Genomic DNA, 22,821 nt, shown 5'->3' on the forward strand with positions numbered 1-22,821 from the left:
CTGAGGCATCATGGTAGAGTGGATAGCACTAGTCTGGAATCAGGAAAACCTGGGTTCAGGGTTGATGCTTCAGGATTGAGCTCAAGTCAGGTTTGATACTTAACAGTAAACTTTCTGATCCCAGCCAAGTCATTTAACCTTTATGTGCTTTAAGAAAATTTTTGCAACTTAATAGATTAAATCAGAGCAGTTTATAATCTGCTGTATAAAGTAAATTCTCATATTGGGATTTACTTTCCCATGGTAATTAAATCAATGTTTCATTTTATGTTTACAAAGACTTGATTCTATTTGCATGTATGTTATATAATATCAATAGGTGATATACATACATGATATTTGTGTACAATTGTGTAAGGATAGTTTCAATTTCTCCAACTGATCTGTAAATCATATTATTGTACTGAAATAGCAATCCAAAGAAAAATCATGCTTGCTATTAGGATTTCAGAATGTCTTAGGAGAGGGTAAGTATTTTAAAGCTCACTTATGATAAGTTTTAACCTATACCATTCTAGAAAAAATGTGGTTCTTACAAATAAAGTCCTATCTCTTGGATGCTTCTGATCAGACAATTGAGTAAGAATAACCTGCACTCTTGTTAGGAAATTAAATGCAACACTCATTCATAAAACATACAACTGGTAAATTAAGATGCTTTTTGGCCACTGAATCTAAAGTACATCTATGAAATCACACGTACAGAAATATTCCAGTAGTAACACCTGACATATATGCATACATACATATTAGATATTTATGTCTATGGCACTACCCATTATCCTCACAGATATTCTACAAGGTAGATAGTGCTCATGTTATTATTCCTATTTTACAGATGAAGAAACTGAAAAGCTAGGTGATCACCCCAGAGACTCAGATGCAAACTCAAGTGTTTTGACTCCTAATCCAGTATTCTTTTCAACCTTCAACACAAGATGGCCTGGTACAGTATTCTGGCATTGGTATTGCAACCTGACTTGTGCGAACTCCTATTGCTTAGTATGGAAAAGTTACAAAGCTTAGAACCAGGGACTTAAAGACTCTCACTGGTGGCTTTGCTTAGCCACTTCTGATATGAGGATGATCTTTAATTAGCCAATAAAAAGATGAGGAAACTTACTACCTATAAGGCCCAGAGAAGAAAGCCATGTCGAGTATTATGAAGATGAGCAAATCGTTAGGGCTGGGTTCTGGAACTGAACTGTTCTCTTTGGGGAGGAGAATTCACTTTTTCAAGTTAGTGCTCAATGCATTAAGTGTGTGGAGGGATTAATTAAAAGATACTCCAATGGCCTAAAAGAATTGAAATTCCCACTGTTACTTCCCCAATTCCATCTGGATAGTTTATTCCTTTATTCTGGGCAGATAGATTTTTCCAAGTCTCCCAAAGTAATCTCTATCTTGATTTTTTTTTTTTAATGAACTGTTATAAATGACACAGCTGATTTAGGATTAAGTTTTTGAAAACTCACTTGTACTGGTAGTAAATGCTGAAAAATTACTGAATAGACACAACATGTGAAAAGCTCTTGGAGATATCACACACCACTTATCCACATCCTGACAGCCCCTACACACACACACACACACACACACACACACACACACACACAGAGTGCCCTTCCAGCCTGCCAGCTGGGTTTCATTTTTAAGAATTTCACACTGAATATAAAGTGCTATTTTGGCCATGTGGCTCCAGAAATGTGAATTTATAGTCTATTCAGCTCTTACATGAATGATTGACAGATAGAGGATTAACCAACTGGAAAGGATAAAGCCTATGCTTCTACAGAATTTGTTCAAATTTCTAGGGATAGATAAGAATCACTAAATCCTTTGAAGTACAACATAGCAAAAAGTACCAAGTCCTATTAGGAAACCTCATTTTTACTTTGCTGGGAAATTACTGATTTAGCTAGAAACTTTCCCTCTCCCCTGGCTCTCTTGCCCTCTTCTTGGTTAAATTCATCCTGCCACCTGTAAAATGGAAATGTTATTATTTACCATTTAATTCTTTTTAATGATACTTCAGTTCTGAGGTATGGGCCAAAAGCTAAACTGCTGAAATGTGGTAATTGTCTGGAATTGCAACTCCCTAGGCAGTTTCCAACAGTGGGGTCAGGAGGTGATAAAAGGGCTGAGGAAGAAATAATAAATAATATTAATTTGGTGTTTTACAGTTTTACAAAGCACTTTATTATCTGCTTATGTAAGAACTTCTAGGGCATAATGGAAAAACATTTTGAAAGTCTGGGTTCAAAACCTGCCTCCATCACTTACTAGCTGTGTGATAACTGACAAGTCAATTACTTCTCAGAGCCTTCTTTGTAGCTTTTTTTTTTTTTGATGGAATTCAATATAGAAATGGTCATACTGAGACAAGCTGCTACCTGATTAAAAGGCTTTTATATTTAGTGGCCTATATATGATCTAAAATGACTATTTTTTTGTAACGGAATAAGTAAAATCAACAAGCAACAACAATTATGCTATATACTGAGACAATACAAAATTGCCCTTTATAGGCAGTTACTCGGCCCAGCAGGACCTAACTTCAAACCCAAAGACATTTCCTATCCTAGCTTTGTGATCCTGGGAAAATCACTTCAAATTTGCCTCAGTTTCCTCAACTGTAAAACTGGGACAATAATAGCCCATACCTCACAGAGTTGTTGTAAGGATCAAGAGATATTGCCTAGCACATAATAAATGCTTAATAAATGTTTATTTTCTTCTCTCCTTCCTTTAAGGAGTTTATATTCTGTTAGTAGACCATAACACCTGTACGAATAGTCATCAATAAGCATTTATTAAGCACTTACTAAGCTCCAGGCACTGTGTTAAAGTGCTGGGAGTAGGGGGAAAAAAAAAAAAAAAGGAAAGCTCACAATCTAGTAGGAGAGACACCACATAAAACATTATGTGTGTGTGTGTGTGTGTGTGTATACACACACATATACATATTTTATACACACAGAGATATAGATATGATATACAAATATAAACATGATAAATTTAAGTAAACAAAATAAATATAAATATACATATAACTATAAGTAAACTATACATATACTTGTATATAAATGTGTGGTAATATTTTAAGGAAGGTATTAACCAATATTATGGGATTGGAAAAGTAGGGGGATGTAAAGTTATTATATGCAGACTCACTGAAAGCATCTTCAAGATACTCCTGGAACAAACTGAATAATAGAGATGATAGTTACTGTAACCTAAATCCACAATGTTTTTATTTCTTCCAAATGCTAACATCTATATAGCACCTACTACTTACCAAGAATAATTATAAACAGGCCATATAGACCAACACTCTAATTGTATAGAGTGAACCTTGGGCCCAGAGAGAGATGACTTGATCAAAGTCACTAAACTAGTTTGTGGCAAAATTCAAGCTCAGGTCTTTTGACTTTAGAACCAGGTCCCTTTCTACTCTACTCCAGAAGAGATGAGAGGAAAGGGTGATAAGAGTAGTTCTTTGATAGCATTAAAAAGGTAATATATTTTTGTTCTCTGCCAAATAATTAACTTGGAGTTAGGAAGTAGCTCATTCCTTCATCTAGTATGCTTAAGTTTTTAAGTTCTTCAAAATAAGATCCTCTCCAAATATTATTTAAATATCTCCAAATAATTAAGCATTCCTGACTTTTCTATTTTATTACAACCACTGTTTTTGTTTCACATTCATTGTCAGTGAAAGATCATTGTGCCTACACAATTGTACTTACACCCACAGTTATGGCCAATAAATTTTGGGCATCTTCATTGTAGAACTCCTCTGTAGGACAAGAAAATGGTAACTTGGTAATTAAGATTGTTTCCTGGCTTGAAAGAAATTCTACCAGTGATATTCTCCCATCTAATCTTGAGGATGCGTGGGATGCACTCAGATCAAATACTCCGATACTGGTGCCAGTCTCAGGGTTAATGAGCACATCTAAACTTGTATTCTACAGAAGAAAACTGACATCAGAAGAAAGCTGACATCATATGAAAAATATCTACATATCATATACAGAGTCAAGTTCAGTCGTGCTCAGGAAAGGAAGAGCTTAGATTGCAGGTGGGATCTCTAGTTTTTCATTACCCCAGGGAATGGAAAAAGGTGTGTGTGTGTGTGTGTGTGTGTTTTAAAGAAATAAAATCAATTAATAATTGGGTAAAATTTCCTCCATTTGACCAGTGACTATTGAATCTAGTGACATCCACGCTGGAACTACTATACCACATTAAAGCTTTGGGTAAATATACACATCATTATGAAAGATGTATGAGACAGCATAAAATAATATTCTTGAGATAACATCTATTTACTCTAGTATATGTAGGTAAGAATTCCTTTGGTTTGCTAAGATGGGGATTATGGATTATTTTACAGCTTTGAGGTTCTCAAATTTAATTTTAATTAATTCCTTTCCATTCCCTTAAAGTATGCATTACTTTAATCAATAGTATCACTAAAGACCTCAATAAGCTCATAAAGGTACCTACCACAATATAAGATCACACCATTAAAATTTTAGTAAAGTTCCTGATCAGGTACCTTTCATAACTAGAGCTATTAAGAATATTCTTAACCAAGCAAGAAATAGAAACTGTCACAAAAGCATATATATGGTTTTAGTTACCCAAAACTGAAATGCATTTCTATGAACAAAATCAATGCAACTAGGCTAAGAAGGGAATGAAATCAAATAGGAAAAAAATCTTAGTATTAAATATCTCTTATAAAGGTCTAATGTTCAAGATATATAGGGAATCAACACATATAAAACTATAAGCTATTTCCAATGTGTAAGCACTCAAAGGATATGAACAAAGTTTTCAAGATGGGAATTTCATGAAAGTTTACTCTGAAACATTTTTTAAGTCATGATTTAATATTTTATTTTCCCCAATAATATTTTAAACATCTTTAATATTGTGTGTGTGTATAGATATATATTTTTAAATTTTGAGTTCCAAATTCTCTTTCCTTCTTCCCCGTCATTGAGAAGACAAGCCATTTGATATGTTATACATGTGCAGTCATGCAAAATATTTTCACATTCTACACACTTTTAAGAGAAATGCAAATCATAACAACTTTGAGGTTTCAATTCATACCTAGAAAACCAACAAAGATAACAAAAGATAGAAATAGTCATTACTGCAACAGCTATGGAAATTCAGGCATACTATATACTAGTGGTGGAGTTGTGAATTGGTCAACCAATATTAGAAAGCAATTTGGAAATATGCTAAGAAGGTTAATTTAAATATTTCCATAAATTAGTACTTTTTGTGTCAGCAAAGAATGAAGTAAATGTTCATCAATAGTGGAACAGCTAAAAATGACTATGTTACATAGAAATAATAACAGTGTTATCTTGTAAAAAACATAAACATGAAGAATTTAGAGAAGCAAGGGAGACTTATATGAACTAAATCAGAATGAAACAGAACCAGGAAATTAATATGCAAAGTAACAACAATGCAAACATAATTTAAAAAATAAAAAAACACCAAACTGAATGATGTATATTTATAATGAGAGCATTATCTTTGGGCAAGATTTGACAAAATACAATTTTGTGGAGGTGATGGATTATGTCTAGAATATTATATACAGTTGATAAAGTGGCTGGCTGTGATGAACTGCTCCTCCATTCCCTTTTTTTTTTTTTTTTTTTGTTAATTACTACAAAGGACAAAACACTGGTAGGAGAGGGGAAGGACACATTCAGAAATTAAGGAGATATAAAACAAAAATATCAATAAAGATGATTTTAAAAAAATAATGAGTTTTCTACAAAAGATATTTTTACTTTAGACTAAATATATTGTAATCAATTCTAAGAGACTAAATTATTGTATGTGTATTTAAATCTTGTTTGAAGCATAGGTTATTGGACAAGTTTTAGACATTTCTTTATATAGGGAATTGTATTGTTTTGCTATTTTTTGTAATAGTATTTTACCCATGCTCCTTTCATCTATTCCAGTTCTCAGCATTTATAAGCGTTGTCTTTTTTTTTTTGGCTGAGGCAAATGGGGTTAATTAACTGACTTTCCCAGGGTCACACAGCTAGGAAGTGTTAAGCGCCTGAGGTCACATTTGAACTCGGGTCCTCCTGACTTCAGGGCTGATGCTCTATCCATTACACCACCTAGCTAACCCTATAAGTGTAAGTCTTAGAACTTTTCTTCCTTTAGATAAAAAGAAACATTTTGCATAGGAATAAAGATTCAGGGCTGAAAAAGATCTCTGAGACTCTTTTACCCAATTTATTTATTTTAGAAATGAAGAAGTTGAGGTCTAGAAATGTGAAGTGATATTCACAGTTTCACTTGTAAGCAGAAGGATGAAAATTTGAATCTAGGTCTAAATATCCACTTCTAATACTCTTTTAACTGCAGAATTTCATCTGAATCACTCCAACTGTTGGGCAGAGCACCTTCCCAGAATTCTTCAGAAATATACCACATAGATTATAAGAAGCTTATGTAAATGTTCTAATGTAAAAAAAAATCCACTTATTGCCTAGGATGCATTTCATATTTTCTCATTATTTTCTATATAATCTAAAAAAACAAAATCATCACCGAACAAATAAACAACTCACATAGTAATATAGAACTTGCAAAAAACAAAAACAAAACAAAACAAAAAACAAAAAACTGACCACATATGAGTCAACATCCATATTCATCAATTTTGCCCAAATATACTTTTTAACTTCATCATGTAACACTTCCAGGTATGTGCTCCTATAATCCAATCACAGTAGATTAGTATCTCAAGAAAGATATGGTAGCAACTACTAGTCATATTCTCAATGGATCATATGATTCCAGATTTGAAAGGACCTTAGAAATCATCTAGTAATACCTGGGTCTGAGCTCAATAGATCATTTTTTCTCTCTCTCTGGATCACTATACCTACTTGTTTTTGTTACAGTAAGTCACTAAATATAGCTAATATCTAGATCATGATTAGTTTACCCAAATATGGGTGCCAGGGTACCAGGTCCTGTATAACAGTCTGTTTAGGTGGCAATGTACATAAGTTGGAAAGTCTGTATTTCAATTCACAAAAAAGGTGGATAATATACAAAGAACTCAAGAACCCATAAAGAGATGGAGAAACATTAAAAAGCTAACATATCAATCATTAGCTACCCTTAGATGGGAAGTCAATTGGGGCTGTCATCAGGGCAACCTTCTGACATTCTGGTAGATTACTAGCCCTCCCACACAGGGTTCTATACAATTTTGTTCAGAATTGTATTGTTCATCCTGGGTTTGAATTACTCCCAGAGGGAAAATACACGGAGACTGATGAATAAACAATACTCTTCCTATCTGACTTAGACCATCCAAGTACCTCACAGACTCTGCTCTGTAAGCAGGATGCTTCTCAGGATCTATGTGAGGGATCATTTTTCTTTTGTCATCCTAATGAGTATGATTGTCAGAAAATTCCCCCTTTTTCCCTTTTGTAATCCTTGAATTCTGGAACTTGAGAAATTCTGAACTTGAGGTTACCAACAAGACAATTTCCCAAATGGGTCCTGCCTACAAAATTTTCCTTCACTAATTAGAATAGATTCTAACACCACACTATTTAAGGGATTAAAATTTCCTTCTCCAAACAAGAGTTTACAAGATACAAACACTGTCCATATACTGTTTTTGAGGATCAAATGGGCACACACATAACAACCTCTGCCATGTAATTTCAGAAAATCCGTGCCCTGTATATTGTCATCTCAGGGCCCCCATTTTCAGGACCCATACTCTCAAGTCACCTTAAAGTACATATAAGTCCCAACTGTATCTACACTAAAGCAACCATTTTTAGTTCTTGGAGGGGGGGGGAGGAGGGGGCTTGGAGTTGGGGAGGAGACTTTGTGATAAGTCTCACTGTTAAAGTTATGTCTACTTTGCTATTTGGTGATATGTGTCCTTAACAGGAAAAGGTAAAAAACAACAACAACAACAACAACAACAAAACCCATCCCAAAACCAAACAAACAAGTCCAAAAGAGCAAGGACTCTGGTCTATCAGTTTGCTTTTACCGATTACTGAGAAGGAAAGTTTCTGTGCCTAGAGACTAACCTCCAGAGTTCCAGCCAAACCACCTTGATGGTAGGTCAAGGCCTGGAAACAAATTCAATAAGGTGCCAGTGAGACGTGCATATTTTCCAGGGAATAGATAGCTCTTCATGCTTATGTTCTATGGGGAATTCATGAAATTAATCAGGGATTCCCTTGATAATTCTTCTAAATTTAACCCAAACTCCTTCCCTCCCATATTTATACATGGGATGGTTTGGAATTATATATACATAGATATATGCACACACATGTATATGTGCATACATATGTATCTGAATGTGTATTTGGAAAATCAGACCCAGAAGGATTAAGAGATTTATATAGGTAGTCCTGTAGAAGAGCTGAGATTTAAATTCAGATCCTTCTGATTTTCCAACCCATGGATCCTTTTACTAAATGCCTTTTCTATCATCTGTGATGGAAAGCAGATTAAGTCCCTGACACATTCATGAACATCACTTTTCCCTTTCTTGTAGAGCTCAGATTTTAGAAAGAGAACAGAGTAGTTCCTCATTTAAAAAAAAAATTGGAGGTTTCCATAGTAATGCTTTTTAATGACTGAGATTCTATTAAATGTGTAGCATTTAAGAGGCATTATGGGGAAATACAAAGTAGTACAAAATAGTTCTTTACCCTAAAGAAGCTTATAATTTAGTTGGAGAGATTAAAAAAATACACTAAAAAGACAATTAACAATTAGAGTTATAATGAAACATATGACAAGGAGTGATATATTAATACAAGATACCATTTAAATTTATAAAGAACAATTTTAGACTGAGGAGGGATCACTTATTGAACGATATAAGTATCTAGTATTCATCCATCTATTAGTCATTTAACAATTAAATACTTGTGTGTCAAGACCCAGTTGTACAAATAGAAAGAATGACAAAGAAGATAGTCCTGGTCCTTTTAGTTGTTTTCTGGAGAATTTAGTGTATCTCCAGAGATAAGTTAGGGCAAGAAAAAAAAAAAAAAAGAAATCAAGTTCATTTTGTTATCTGATAGCAGCTCATGTGAAGGTTTTTATAGAGAATTTCAACAAAACTAAGAATTTTTGTATTTCCTGTGTTCTATTTAGTCATGCTAATATTCTTTTATTAACATGAATAGAACATTTATATTTGGAAGTTATTATAATGCCAGAGAAACTGAGGCAAGATAGAGATTAGCGAGTTTTTAATAATTTATTTGAAAAGGAGAAATTGTGCTGGGGGCATGTTGCCCCAGGGCTGAAGTCCAAAGCATCCAGCCCAAATGCATGCTTCCCAAGAAATATATATACACATATGGCTCAGCTACATAAGTAGACCGAGGCAGGGGCGGAGTCAGAGAACTGAGGGGGAGGCACCAGACATTCTGATAAGTAGGAAAGGGCTGGGGTAATGATGTCTAAGATAAAAGGTCTTTCTTCTTGTCTGGATCATGATGATTAGGAGGGAGGTGTGGGATTGCACAGGACTGAGCAGAACAATTCAGGGCAACCAAGATGGGACAATTTAGGGAAATTGAGTTAGGACAATAAAAGGGAACTGTGGCACAATATTATGAGAAAATATAGATATGTAGTATATAACATGTATGCCAATATATTGAAAAATTGTAATATTAAATTATGTATTAATATAATTAGTTATGTTTTGAGACTAAGGTATATTTTGGGAAACAGCATTAGTTTTTATGACCCAACAGTACAGATTCATCATTGGAGCCACAGAGATTGTTTTTTATTAAGCTTTATGAATTTTAAAGTAGTGGTCTCAAAATGCATAGTTGTATCCGACTATGATAAGGTTTGATCTAAGTAATTGTGTTTTCAAGAGCTGAACTCCATGAAAATAATAACCCGTAAAGGTCTCATTTGTAAGATGAAAATACTACTTAAGGTGACTTACTAGATCTTTCCCCTATTCTAAGCTCTTTGAATACTTTTTGGAGAAAAGATGTAACAGAGGGAAGGATATTTTTAGAAATGTTAAAACAAGAAATATCCTCCAAACATGATACTATAAGATCTCATTTTTTGTTTTTAATTGCATTTCAAATTTACAGTAAAAAAGGCCCGCTCTTTTTTTCCTAAGTACATGCTAATTTGTTGTGTGATATTAAACAAGCTTTTAATTATCTCTAACTTTAACATGGGAATGTGGCAATTTATTCATGATACATGTGATATTTATCTAATATTATAATTATTTTTATGCTTTAAATAGGAAAGTTAATCATGAATGACTTAGAAGAGGTTCAAATGAAGAGTTTAAATTGTAACATATATAAAGAAGATAAGAAATCAGATAATACTTTTTTCTGCACACAAAAATATTTTCTTTTTAGAAAATTTCCACCCATAAGAGAAATGATCATATATTTTATAGTCTAAGTATCTTATATTAATGGATATCAAACTGATGCTAAACCTATATGCAGACAACAAAAGTTTACATGGAACTTCATTTAAAAATCAGAGAAGAAACAAGATAAATGTTCAACATAACTTCCCAAATGCTTCTAAACATAGAAATGAGAAATACTAAGCTTTACATCCTGCAAATTAAGTGCAGACGTAGTATCTTTTAGAACTCTCTTCAAGTCAGAATGGGTTTTGGTCATTTCTTTTTTCTCTGCAGATCAAAGAGATGGCTTACCTCTACCAAAACTTTGGTTATTCAGTAATCACTCTATTCATATTTATATGAAGGAGCCCATAACAAAAGAAATCAACAAAGCTTCAGTTTGCTTTAGATTCAGTATCCCAGGATAAGACTACAGTTTTGTTTTGTTTTGTTTTGTTTTTCATTTTCTTTTCTTTTCTGGAACAAAAGCATCAGATAGGAAAATCTGTTCCTTTGGAAAACTACCAGCCATTTGTTCTCTAGATGGTCTCTGAAAGTAAGCAGATAAGGGAAAGTGGATATCTGGACTTTCAAGAGAAAAGCCTTTAAGGTCCAAATGTAGCAACTTTTTTGAGAGCTGCAATTCATTAAGTGTGTCTCTGATGTCACTTCAGATATGAAGATTAGTAGAACATACCAAAAGACTGAATCATCATTTTATTCTTTTTTTTTTCAGAAATTTGAACATAGGTTGATTCAACAGAAAATTGCCTTTTCAGCTCAAGCTTACATAGGAACACAGCAGAGATTACAATGGAAAAAGAGCTTCTTTCATCATGATGGAAATACAAAATGATAGATGTCCATATTCATTATCAAAGTTTGCTGGGAGCCAACAATGTCTGTGAATTACCCAAATAAAGAAAGCCAAAAGCCTAGATCTTTAAACAACTAAAAAATTCAGATCAACTTTTCAACTAGAGCCCCTTTATAAGGAAGACAATCTCTAGAAAATCATATTGTCATTAAAAATTAATTAATATTTCTTTCAAAATTCAGAATAACAATTACTATCAACCAATAATCTCTTAATGACTTCCTAACATATTCTTCAAACCTTCTTGGTAATAGAAAAGTATGAAATCTTCAAGATCCCAATTCTCTCTCTTAACTTCTCGGCCAATAGTCAGTCACCTAACTAAATTGCTTTCCAATCTAAATTTGATGTCTTTCTTCTCCTTACAAAACACCTTTTTTATATTCACTTATCTCCTGTCCTCCTCCCTTTTAAGCTCAGGGGACCTCCTTTGGCAAAACTAAGCTATACTGTATATCCTTGATCCTATTTTCTCCCAAATTCTTTGACTTCATATATCATATCATATCTCAATCAAATAGTAGCTTAGTTGGAAAGTATCTCAGAATTGATCTAGTCTAACACATACCTGAAGATGAATTATCTTAATAATACCATCAACAAATGGTCATCCAGTTTCTTTCAAAAACCTCCAGATAAGGATAACACTTCTCTGTGATCCTTAGTTCTTCATATGTAAAATGAGGAAGTTAGACTAGATAATCTCTAAGAACCCTTCGCTCTTTATGTAACCAGGCTTCTAATCAAGACTTTTGCATGGGGCTGCAAATGTGAAGAGAGACATGAATCCTGATTGCTGGAGAGATGGCTGAGCACTATGGTGTATATCTGCTATAAGGGGCTGACTTACTCTCTGACAGGTGAACCAATGATACTCCAGGAAAATAAAAGCAAAAGACTTAGAAAAAGGTGACATACATGGGAAGTTAACATCCTCAGGTTTTTGAACTAACTTAAAATTCTAGAGAATAAGAATGGACTTTCTCTGGATGAAAGTTCTGCACCTACCCCCCCCACCCCCAGTTTTAGCTGAGTTTGAGCTCCCATCTAAAGAGCTCATTCACGCCTATGAATTTTCTGATATTTTTCAATTTGTATACTCTCTTTCTGTTCACTGGGACACAGAAGTTTACTTGCTATTGATGATTTATCATGATCTTTGGTATAACTAGAATTTGATGAAAAGGAGCTAAGCTAGCAAGCTTAAGCTAAGCTTTCCCTTTCCCTTTCAAAAAAAACTATGGAAGCGGTTTTCTTTCTAATTCAGATTCTTAAACTGGTGATATTTGTGGAGAGCATATAAATAAAATTCTAGCCTGAGATGCCTCTTGGGATTGGTGAGGGAAGGAATAAATGCCTAGCTATGGCTCTTTAATTACTTTCAGGGTAGAAATTGTAGTTGACATTGGGCCAAATTCTGGAAATGCCCGTCATAAATCATGCCTACAACCTTTAGACAACCAGGTGAACAAATCTATCTTACAAAGGCATAGGACATATTTTTATATTTAAATAATCATTGGGACAATCTATTTTATTTTTGGATAATTTTAGTTGCAGGCAACTTTTCCTGATATTGGTCTTTAATTTGCTACTTTTGAAAATTCCATTTATTTCATTTACTTCTGCTTTTGGGACAAAGAAAAACAAATTTCCCACTTCCAAATGATGAGAATTGATGGAAAAACCATTGCATCATCTTTATTTCCTATCTTCAATCTCTCTATTGGCTCTTATTTACAGAAAGACATGCTCAGACCTCTACATACTCAATATCCTTCCCTTAACCCTACGATATCTTCTCTTTCTTTTCCATATACTGACAAACTTTCAAAAAAAAAAAAAAAACTCTATATTTGTTGTCTCTATCATCCAATCACTTATTGGTTGTGATTCAGTCATTTGCAACTCTTCATGACCTCATTTGCAAAAGGTTTTTTGGCAAAGATACTTAAGTGGTTTATCTTTTTCTTCTCCAAGTCATTCTACAAATAAAGAAACTTAGGCAAACAGGATTAAGTGATTTACAAAGGAAGCAATCTCTCAACCCCATTGCCAAATCCAATGATACAGTCATTTCTTGTCCTTTTAAACCTTTCTACAGCACTTGGTACTATTGACTATTCTCCCACCTTTAATATTCCCTTGGCTTTTTCATACAACTAATTTTTGTTTCTAATTCCTTCAATACTTCTCAGGTCTAACTAGCTAGCTCCTTTTCCTTTTGTAATCACCTGACTCTGGATGTCCCCTAAAAGTTTGTTTTTGGTCACTCTTCTCTACTGTCTCCTTAGTCTCAAGTTCTAACATCTTTTGTAACTTCCAAGCCTATAATTTCAGCAGACTATTGGATACCAGGTGGAAAGTAGATTGGAGCAAAAACCAAAATCCTCATTTCTCAAATATATAACTAAATCAAATTTATAAGAATTCAAGCCCATACATTTCCCAATCGATAATTGGTTAAAAGATATGACAGGCAGTTTTCAGAGGAAAAAATCATCTATAACTATAGGTATCTATAGGTATATGAAAAAAGTGCTTTAAATCCCTTTTGATCAGAGAAATACAAATTAAGACCACTCTGAAGACCACCCTATCAGGTCAGCCAATATGACAAAAAAGAAAATTATAAATATTGGAGAGAATGTGGGAAAATAGGAACTTGAATGCACTGCTGGTGAAGTAATGAAGAAATCCAATTGTTCTGAAGAGCAATTTGGAACTAAGACCAAAGGGCAACTAAACTGTGCATTTTTTTGATCCAGCAATACTACTATTAGGTCTGTATACCAAAGAGATCATAAAAAAAGGGGGATAGAAAATATTGTATGCAAAAATACTTTTTTGGGCAAAATATTGTAAATTGAGAGGATGCCAACAATTGGGGTATGGTAGAACAAGTTGTGGTATATGAATGTAATAGAATTCAATGGTGCAACAATAAATAATGAACAGATAGATTTCAGAAAAAACATCGAAAAAGTTGTATGAACTGATGCAAAGTGAAATGAACAGAACCAGGAAAATCTTGTACACAATATCAGCAATACTGCGTGATGATCCACAATGAATGACTCAGTTATATTTAGCAATACCAATGGTCTAAGAAAAGTACAAAGAGAATTCATGAAGGGAAATTCTATCCACATCTAGATAAAGAACTGATGAACTCTGGATATTGAAACACAGATTTTTTTTTTACTTGCTTTACTCTTTTTCATGTTTTTTTTTTCCTCTGATTTGTTTCTTTTCACAACTGTGACTATGTCAGCACATGTATAACTAATATCAAATTGCCTATTGTTTCTAGAAGAGAGGAAGGGAATGAGGAAGGGAAGAAAATTTGGAACTCAAAATCTTGGAAAAATGAATGCTAAAAATTATCTTGACAATTAGAGGAAAATAGAATGCTATTAACAATAGAAGATCAATTAAAAAAAAAGTGATTTAAAATATGGTGGTATAGTGGATTGGACACTGCCTCTGGACTGAAGAGGACTTGAATTCAAATCTGACCTGAGATACTAACTAGGTGTGTGACCCTGGAAAAATCATTTAAACCTGTTTGTATTTGTTCCTCATCTGTAAAATTAGTTATAAATGAAAATGGCAAATTATTCCAGTAATTTTGCCACGAAGACCCCAAGTGGTATCATAAAGAATTACATACAGTTGAAAATGACTCAATAAATATCAAGTCAGCTACAAGGAGACTGGAGATGGAAGGAGTGTGGGAATGATAACCTGGGAAAAAAGAATAATACTCCAGTTCTGAGACTCAGTAATAATGAATGAGACCAGGTGAAGTTTTCTCAAAAAGTCTATGAGATAGATGGTCAAGTGATTCCTATTCCCAGAGGTCTTCAGGGCCAGAAGGTCGGGCCTTGGGTCCAGGTTACAGGAAGTCACATGATCACAAAGCCTAGAGGTCTTTAGGGCAAGAAAGGTCAAAATCTACATCTAAGCTATAGGAAGTAATTTGCCCCACAGGAAACAGACAACATTGGTAACCAATGGTCAATAATGGATACTTCCTTTTTAGTCCATCCAATGAAAAAACTTGAGTCTTTGCTATTTAATGTAATAGCTTTACTATTTCCAGCTTGCCAAGTCAAGCTGTGCTTGGGAGCTAAGATATCTCCCAGGTGTGTGTCTGGGCCTCTCCCTGCAGGGACTAAATAAATGCTTTCTTTTTGTACCTGAAGATGTCTCTGATTACTTTGGGTAAGGGGGTCTAGCACCCATCCCACACAATACTGCCATAAAAGGAAGACTGCTGGTAGAAAGAAAGAGCAAATGATAATGAGTCCCCACAAATCTGAAAGAGGTGGGGATAGAGCTTTACTTGTGAAACATAAGATGAGTATTTTTCCAGCTTTTTCACAAGGACCAATAAGGCTATAGGAGAATGTGCAAAAGGAAGATGTAGTAGGAACCACAACTATCCTAAATAAGCCATCCTCAAAGATAAATCAGCCCTAGAAGCAAGGCTAAAGCTTTAACTGTTGCATTAATTTCTTAATCATCCAAACATAAAAGCCTAGTAAGTGTGGAATTTGTGGCTTGAAACACTCTGCTGGCTTAATGCACCAGCACAGTAGATGTGGAATCAGGAAAGCTGTATCTAGATTAATCAGAGATATGTCCTTGCCAAATAGATTGGTAATTAAACTTTTTTATTTAAATATTAGGTGGTATAAAAGGGATGAGCATTAAACTTTTTTATTTAAATATTAGGTGGTATAAAAGGGATGAACATTAAACTTTTTTATTTGAATATTAGGTATTATAAAAGGGATGACCATTCCAATCCTGAACTTGAACCACAGGACCAGCCTAAAACAGGCTTACTTCAGAAGAGCAGGCTGAATTATGATGGCAGCATTTTAAGCTAAACACACCCATAAAGCACAGTGGTTAGAAAACTGTCTTCCAATTTAGTCAATGATCACCAAGTGGAAGAACTGTGGAGAACAGAGGGAGTGAGTGAAGGGAGGGATGAAGTAACTACTTCCTGGAAGTAGATGAGGGCTTCAGAAAGAAGAGTGGACTACAATGGACACTACAATGGGGAACTATAAGCATCGATGCCTGCAGAAAGCAAGTGGTAAAAAAGAGCTAAAGAAAATAAGTATTATTGGACAGCAGAAAGGTCAAAAGAGAGCTCTAGTATGAAATTCAAAATGCTGGCCTTTTTGACTGATTCTTACTCAGGATTGTAATCATTCAAAAGTACAAGTGGCTGGGGTAGGGGTCAATAGAGAATTCTCACTAGCAGATAGTGCAATTTTATTGGAAGTCTTCTCTATTTCCATTTACTCATAAATAAAATCATCTATGGTTTGGGGTTTGTAAGCCAGTGTGCTAGTAATGGGAGAGATTAACTTCATGAGAACTATAGACACTGATACAGCTATTAGAAAGTGGTTAAAAAGCCTACACGTCAGAAGAAAGCCTAGAACACGACATGTGACCATCCCTTTGCTCATAACATCACATACACAGACATATACACACATGTATGCATATATTCCTTGAGGATTTGGGAGTGTATCATTTTTCATCACTGAATTCCTCACACCTAGCATAGTGAACATGTAAACAATGCTTAATGAATATTTACTGAATTGAATTAAGTCTTTCTAATGTGACAGAAGCTTCTGAAAGCCTTCCTTATCATACTTACTATTTTGTGTGACTACTTATGATACTATCTTAAGTAAATCACCTCCCCACACTGGGCTCCAGTTTTTTCACTTGTAAAATTTAGGGATTATATTAGAACAAGGGTTCTTAACCTTTTTATGTCATGGACCCCTTTGGCAGTCTGGTGAAGCTTGTGGGCCCTTTCTCAAAACAGTATGGGCCTTGGAACTATTTGGTACACCAACCAACTATATGGATTCTAGAGACTGAAGGGTAAAGGAAGAAATTTACTGTTTTAAATAGAATTGTTGTGTAATTAGAAAATATTATTTTGTTTGAATGTATTTACATTCTATTAGAATCTATTAGAATGTTAGCACTATATTATCATCTAATTTCTAATCACTCAAATACATTTAAAAAACTTTAGTAGTTTTTCCATTCATTCCCTAAGCATTTATTTTCTTTTTTTTTTTTTGTCTTTTATTTTTATTTTTTTTATTTAATAGCCTTTTATTTACAGGTTATATGCATGGGTAACTTTACAGCGTTAACAATTGCCAAACCTCTTGTTCCAATTTTTCACCTCTTACCCCCCACCCCCTCCCCTAGATGGCAGGATGACCAGTAGATATTAAATACATTAAAATATAAATTAGATACACAATAAGTATACATGACCAAAAGGTTATTTTGCTGTATAAAAAGAATCAGACTCTGAAATATTGTACAATTAGCTTGTGAAAAATGCAGGTGGGCATAAATATAGGGATTGGGAATTCAATGTAATGGTTTTTAGTCATCTCCCAGAGTTCTTTCTCTGGGCGTATAAGCATTTATTTTCAAGCACATTTTGGGGAAAGAGAATATATACACATAACTTAAATATGTAATCTATCTACTTCTACATCTATAGCCATATATACAAATGTGTGCATATAAACATACATATATATGTATGTGTCATAAGATATACATATGAGTGGAGGGTTATGCAAAGTAAACACAAGATAATTTGCAGGAAGAGTAATAACTCAAGAATAAGTAAAGGCCTCATATAGGAAGCTACTCTTGAGCAAAAATCTAAAGTAAGCAAGATTTCTGAGTGTGAAAATATATTGCAAGTCAATTTGACTAGATTACAGAGACCATGAAGGGGAATAATGTAAAATAAGTCTAAGAAGGCACATGAATAAGTCTAGGAAACAGACTGGAATTAGACTTGACAAACTTTAAATACAAATAGAGGAGGTGTATTTGATTCTGGAGGCAACAGGATTCAGTGAACATTTTTTAATAAAGAAGTGACATGATCAGACCTGTGTTTTAGGAATACAAATCAGGAAGTTCTGTAGAGATTTGTTTGGGAAAAGGAGAACGTTGGGGCTCAGAGATCAGACAGGAACCTACTATAGTAGTCTAAAAGACAGGTAACGAAGTCCTAAATTAATGTGATGGCCACGTATGTATAAAATACTGGACAAACGTAAGAGATATTGTGGAGGTAAAATCAACAAAACAAGACAACTAACTGGATGTGCAAGATAATGGGAGAAATAAGTCAAGGATGACTCTGAGGTTGTGAAAATGATTGATGAGAAATATAGTGATATATTCATCATAATTAGAGAAGCTAGGAGGATTGGAAAGATTGAGAGAAAGATGATGAGTTCTTTCCTAGACATGTTGAGCTTGAGATACCTTTTGGGACATAACTAAACTGTCCAATAAACATTTTGGTAATGTAGGAATAAAGCTCAAGAGAAACTTTGGACTTGGATATACATTTAAGAATTTTCTACATCAAGATGACAGCTGAATCCTTGAAGCTGATAATATAATTAGAAAACAGTATAGAATGGAAAAAAAAAGAAGATGGTTCCAAGGGTATAGTTTTAGGAAAGTCTTACAGGGATACGGATGGTAATCCAGTATTTTCCTTAGTACTTATATTGATGGGGGATGATAAGGGAGAAACATCCAGAAGAGACAAAGTTTTCAGAAAGACAGGAAGACTAATGGTGCCAAATGCTATTAGACAAGTCAAGAAGGGAAAATTCTGAGGAAAAAAAAGAGATTGGATTGAAAATATTCACTTTAATTACCTTGAAAAGAGCATTTTTCAGTTGAATGATGTGGTTGAAAGTCTGAATGTAAGGGGCTGAAAAATTAATGAGAAGGAAAGAAATGGAGGCAATTTGTTTATAACAAAGCAAGTAAAGTAAAAAAAGCATGCTACAGAGTGGCTACAAGCACAAATGTGTTCTTTACTTGTGTGCATTACCTCTAAGTCAAGAAATGGGTAATATACTTCCTCTTGGATTGGCTGGATACACAATTGTTAATTTTTAAATCAGAGTTCTTAAGTTTTTCAAAATTGTTTCTCTTTACAATACTGATGATCTTTTATTAACTCTTTTTTCTGTTCTGCTTACTTCATAATTCATCAATTCATTCTATCTTCCAAAATGCTTTTAAATTATTCTTAAGGCAAAATAATATATCTTTACATTCATACTATAATGTTCAATAATTCATTAACTGTTTAAGAGGCAAACTAAAGCAAGGCATCCTGCGAGATTCTAGTTTTTCCCTTTACTTTTTTGATTTTCCCTTTGGGAATGGAAAACTTTATTTGGCTTGTAACTATTTCCTATCCAGTATTATCCTCCCTCTTAATACCCCTTTCCCATTTCAGATTATTTCCATATTGAGTGTGATGCATTTCTATTCTAAACTATTTATGTGTATTCAAGCATCCTTTGTTTACTTCATATGAGAGAGTTCAGATTAGAATTCTTCCACATTTGTACACTTTTAAAAATGCACTCCAAATTCAAGAAATATAAGGTACCAACTTTTCTACCTTACTTCTTTCTATATTCCTTTTACCTTTACTATAGAACCTATTCAAAACCTGAAACTCTTCTATTCTGAAGGGTTTGTATTAGAGAGAGATTCTTTTTTCAATATTCTTTGAAAACAAAGTTCTGAAGATACATTTTTTTCCTCTTCTATTAGAATGTTAGCACTATATTATCATCTAATTTCTAATGACTCAATTACATTTACCTTTATAGATCTCTCTGGGATCTTGTTAATATTTCAAGGTTCCTAATCAGATATTCTTAATAATTCAGTATCTTTCCCTGTGAACTCGGTTTTATCAGGTAAATTATTCCTGGTTGTAATCCTACTTATTGGTTTTTGCAATATTATATTCCAATATTTCCTTTCATAAAGAGTAAAATCTACAATGTCTTGGTCTTTAAAGCACTTTACTGCTTTTTTCCCTGGATGTCATACACACACACACTTGATGTTTACACACACATATACATATGTAGAGAGACAGAGAGAAGTTCAGAAAAATATAGGAGATAAAAAAAGAGAGATAAAGGGAGAGAAAGAATGAGGGAGAGAGGAGGAGAGAGACTATGAATTATACTACTGAACTTTTTCTTTTGGGGGTTCCTTTTAGAAATGACTAGTATTTTCTTTCTATCTGCCTTCTGATTCTAACAGCTCTGGGAATTATTCATTTACTATTTTTGAAAAATAGTTTCTATGTTTTATTTTTTTGTTTTCAATCATGTTTCTCAAAGAGTCCAATAATTTTAAAACTATCCTCCCTTGACTAATTTTCCATGTCAGCTTTTTTATATCACATATATTTTTCTTATTTTATTCTATCTTTACAATCTTTGATTTGATTTGTTTTTTTTTGCCTTTTCATGGAGTCATTGATTTCTATTCCTTCTATTACAGTTTTTAGGGAATTCATTTCATGGCTAAGGTTTCACTATCCCTTCCAAGTTACTCTCCTGCCAATTTCCTCAAGTTTTATTTCATTTTTAAAAAATGTATTCATATGGTCTACATGGAAAATCAATTTTTCCTTCTGGATCATGTAATCATGTAATTCTTATTTGGGAGGAATCTACACACAGTTTCTCATCAGATTTGTTGATCATTATTTGATCTGCTTTGAATTTAGGGTTTTGCTAGGGTGTGGGATCTGGGGAATCTGCCAATTGTTAGGGTAGCCACCTTGACAGAAATTTGCATAGAAGACTTTTTCTAGGAGAATAGGTGTCAAAGAGAGGAGAGTTATTGGATAACAACTTGAAGGGATGATAGAGTTAAGTGAAGGACATTTCAGGAAGGGGAAAATAGGTTATGTTTTCATGCTGCAGAAAGGAGCTATTGGTTTCTGCTAAAGTATGTTACATTGAAAACAAACAAACCCTACGTTCAACTACCATAGAAACCTTAACAGTTAAGACAAGGTAAATGACTGACTTTGCATTTTTTAGGCTTGCATGTTGATTTTTTTTTCTTTTTCCTCTTATATGAACAGGAATATCTGAGCTATTTACTCCTCACTAATGACAGCTCTGTGTGTAGTCCCTGAGCAGCTAGACTGTGATACCTGATATTACCTTAAATAAATCCTAATCAAAGCTTTTGTTAATCATTCTCTAGTTCCATGACAACAGGAACCATACTACACTTTTCTATTAAAAAACAAAAAAACAAAAAACTCCTATAGTACAAAATTTCAAGATCAAGGAGCACATGCCAAAGGGTATTATCTAATATATTGAGTAGTAAACAACCACAGCTTGAAGAAATACTTTTTATTTGGATAATAAGCTAGAATTATCTGATTTCCTTGACACACAAGGAATTAGGGAAATAACTGAATATAATATGAAATGGTGTGTAGAATCTTAGGTATTCCTAGCAGAACCCAAACAAATAAATGTAAAACTATCTACACTCTTTAAAAATAACTTCATTCCTGCCAAGAGATATGTACTCTTTTGGAAGCAGAGTAGTATAAACAAGTTTATCACTTTCTTTTTATGACTAGAGGAAAGAGGCTAATAGTTGTTTCAAAAAAAATTCATGAGGTTAGAAGTTAAGAAAAATAGAAAAGAAAGATATAAAAAGAAGATAGTTACCATCAACATACAGGGATGTTGCTGTCTTCAGCAACTAGGATAATAATAAAAAACCCAAGAGAATTTTATCAAATGGTATTAGAAGGTACAAATAAACTACACATATTTCTAAATATTTTTCAATTAATAAATGTTTCAATGAAACAAGGGTCATCTTTTAATAGCAATGTCTTTCAACGATGATAGATGGCTATGAGTAGTAGGATTAATCCCAGAAGTTAAGTTGAAGAGCACCGAAAAGATAGGATAGGATGCATGGAAGACATGAGCAGATTACAGTAGCACATTAAAAATAAGGAATCAAACAAAAACATTTGATATAAATGATATCATAAGAGCAATAAAGGACCAAAGAAAGCTATTCATAAATGAGATCTAAAGAAAAGCACTGTACAGTTCATATGTTCTATTTGCCACCACTAAATAGCAAAAGAACACAAGGAAAATTCCCAAGATGAGTGGAATCATGACTCATAAGCATAAGTGGGGCATGGGTGGGCTTGAAATCCATTTCACTACAGGAAAAGTACATATCAATGAATTCTAAGAATAGAGTGTTCCAATTCAGGACAATATATCACAGAATCTACATATGCTCTAGAACTACAGGGCATTCCAGATTAATTCACTCTAAGCAAAACTATTATGGGAAGATCTCAACTGAAGTATGTATATATTTATGCACATAAAACTATTATGTATTAGGGAATAATTTCCCAAAAGATATAATGGTATTCCTTTGACTAACAAGCAGTACATAGAATAAATGAATGTACACAGAGCTTTTGTGACATAGAAAGTAGGATATACTTGTACAGTGAATTGTATTTATTGCCCCATCAATAAGCCTGTTCATGTTGCTACGTGGC

At 33.7% G+C, this 22,821-nt stretch overlaps 1 protein-coding gene and 1 long non-coding RNA gene across 2 annotated transcripts in view; one reads left to right on the forward strand and one right to left on the reverse strand.

The window, feature by feature from the left end:
- The window catches only part of ARL15 (ADP ribosylation factor like GTPase 15), a 496,737-nt gene that overhangs the window by 22,592 nt on the left and 451,324 nt on the right, over positions 1–22,821 (reverse strand).
- Positions 22,571–22,821, forward strand: part of LOC116423208 — a 61,953-nt gene continuing 61,702 nt past the window's right edge. The window contains exon 1 of the long non-coding RNA XR_004233712.1: positions 22,571–22,617. This is a non-coding gene — a long non-coding RNA (uncharacterized LOC116423208). The remainder of the gene's footprint in view (positions 22,618–22,821) is intronic.

This window comes from Sarcophilus harrisii, chromosome 1 (assembly GCF_902635505.1).
Source record: "Sarcophilus harrisii chromosome 1, mSarHar1.11, whole genome shotgun sequence".
Lineage (NCBI taxonomy): Eukaryota > Metazoa > Chordata > Mammalia > Dasyuromorphia > Dasyuridae > Sarcophilus > Sarcophilus harrisii.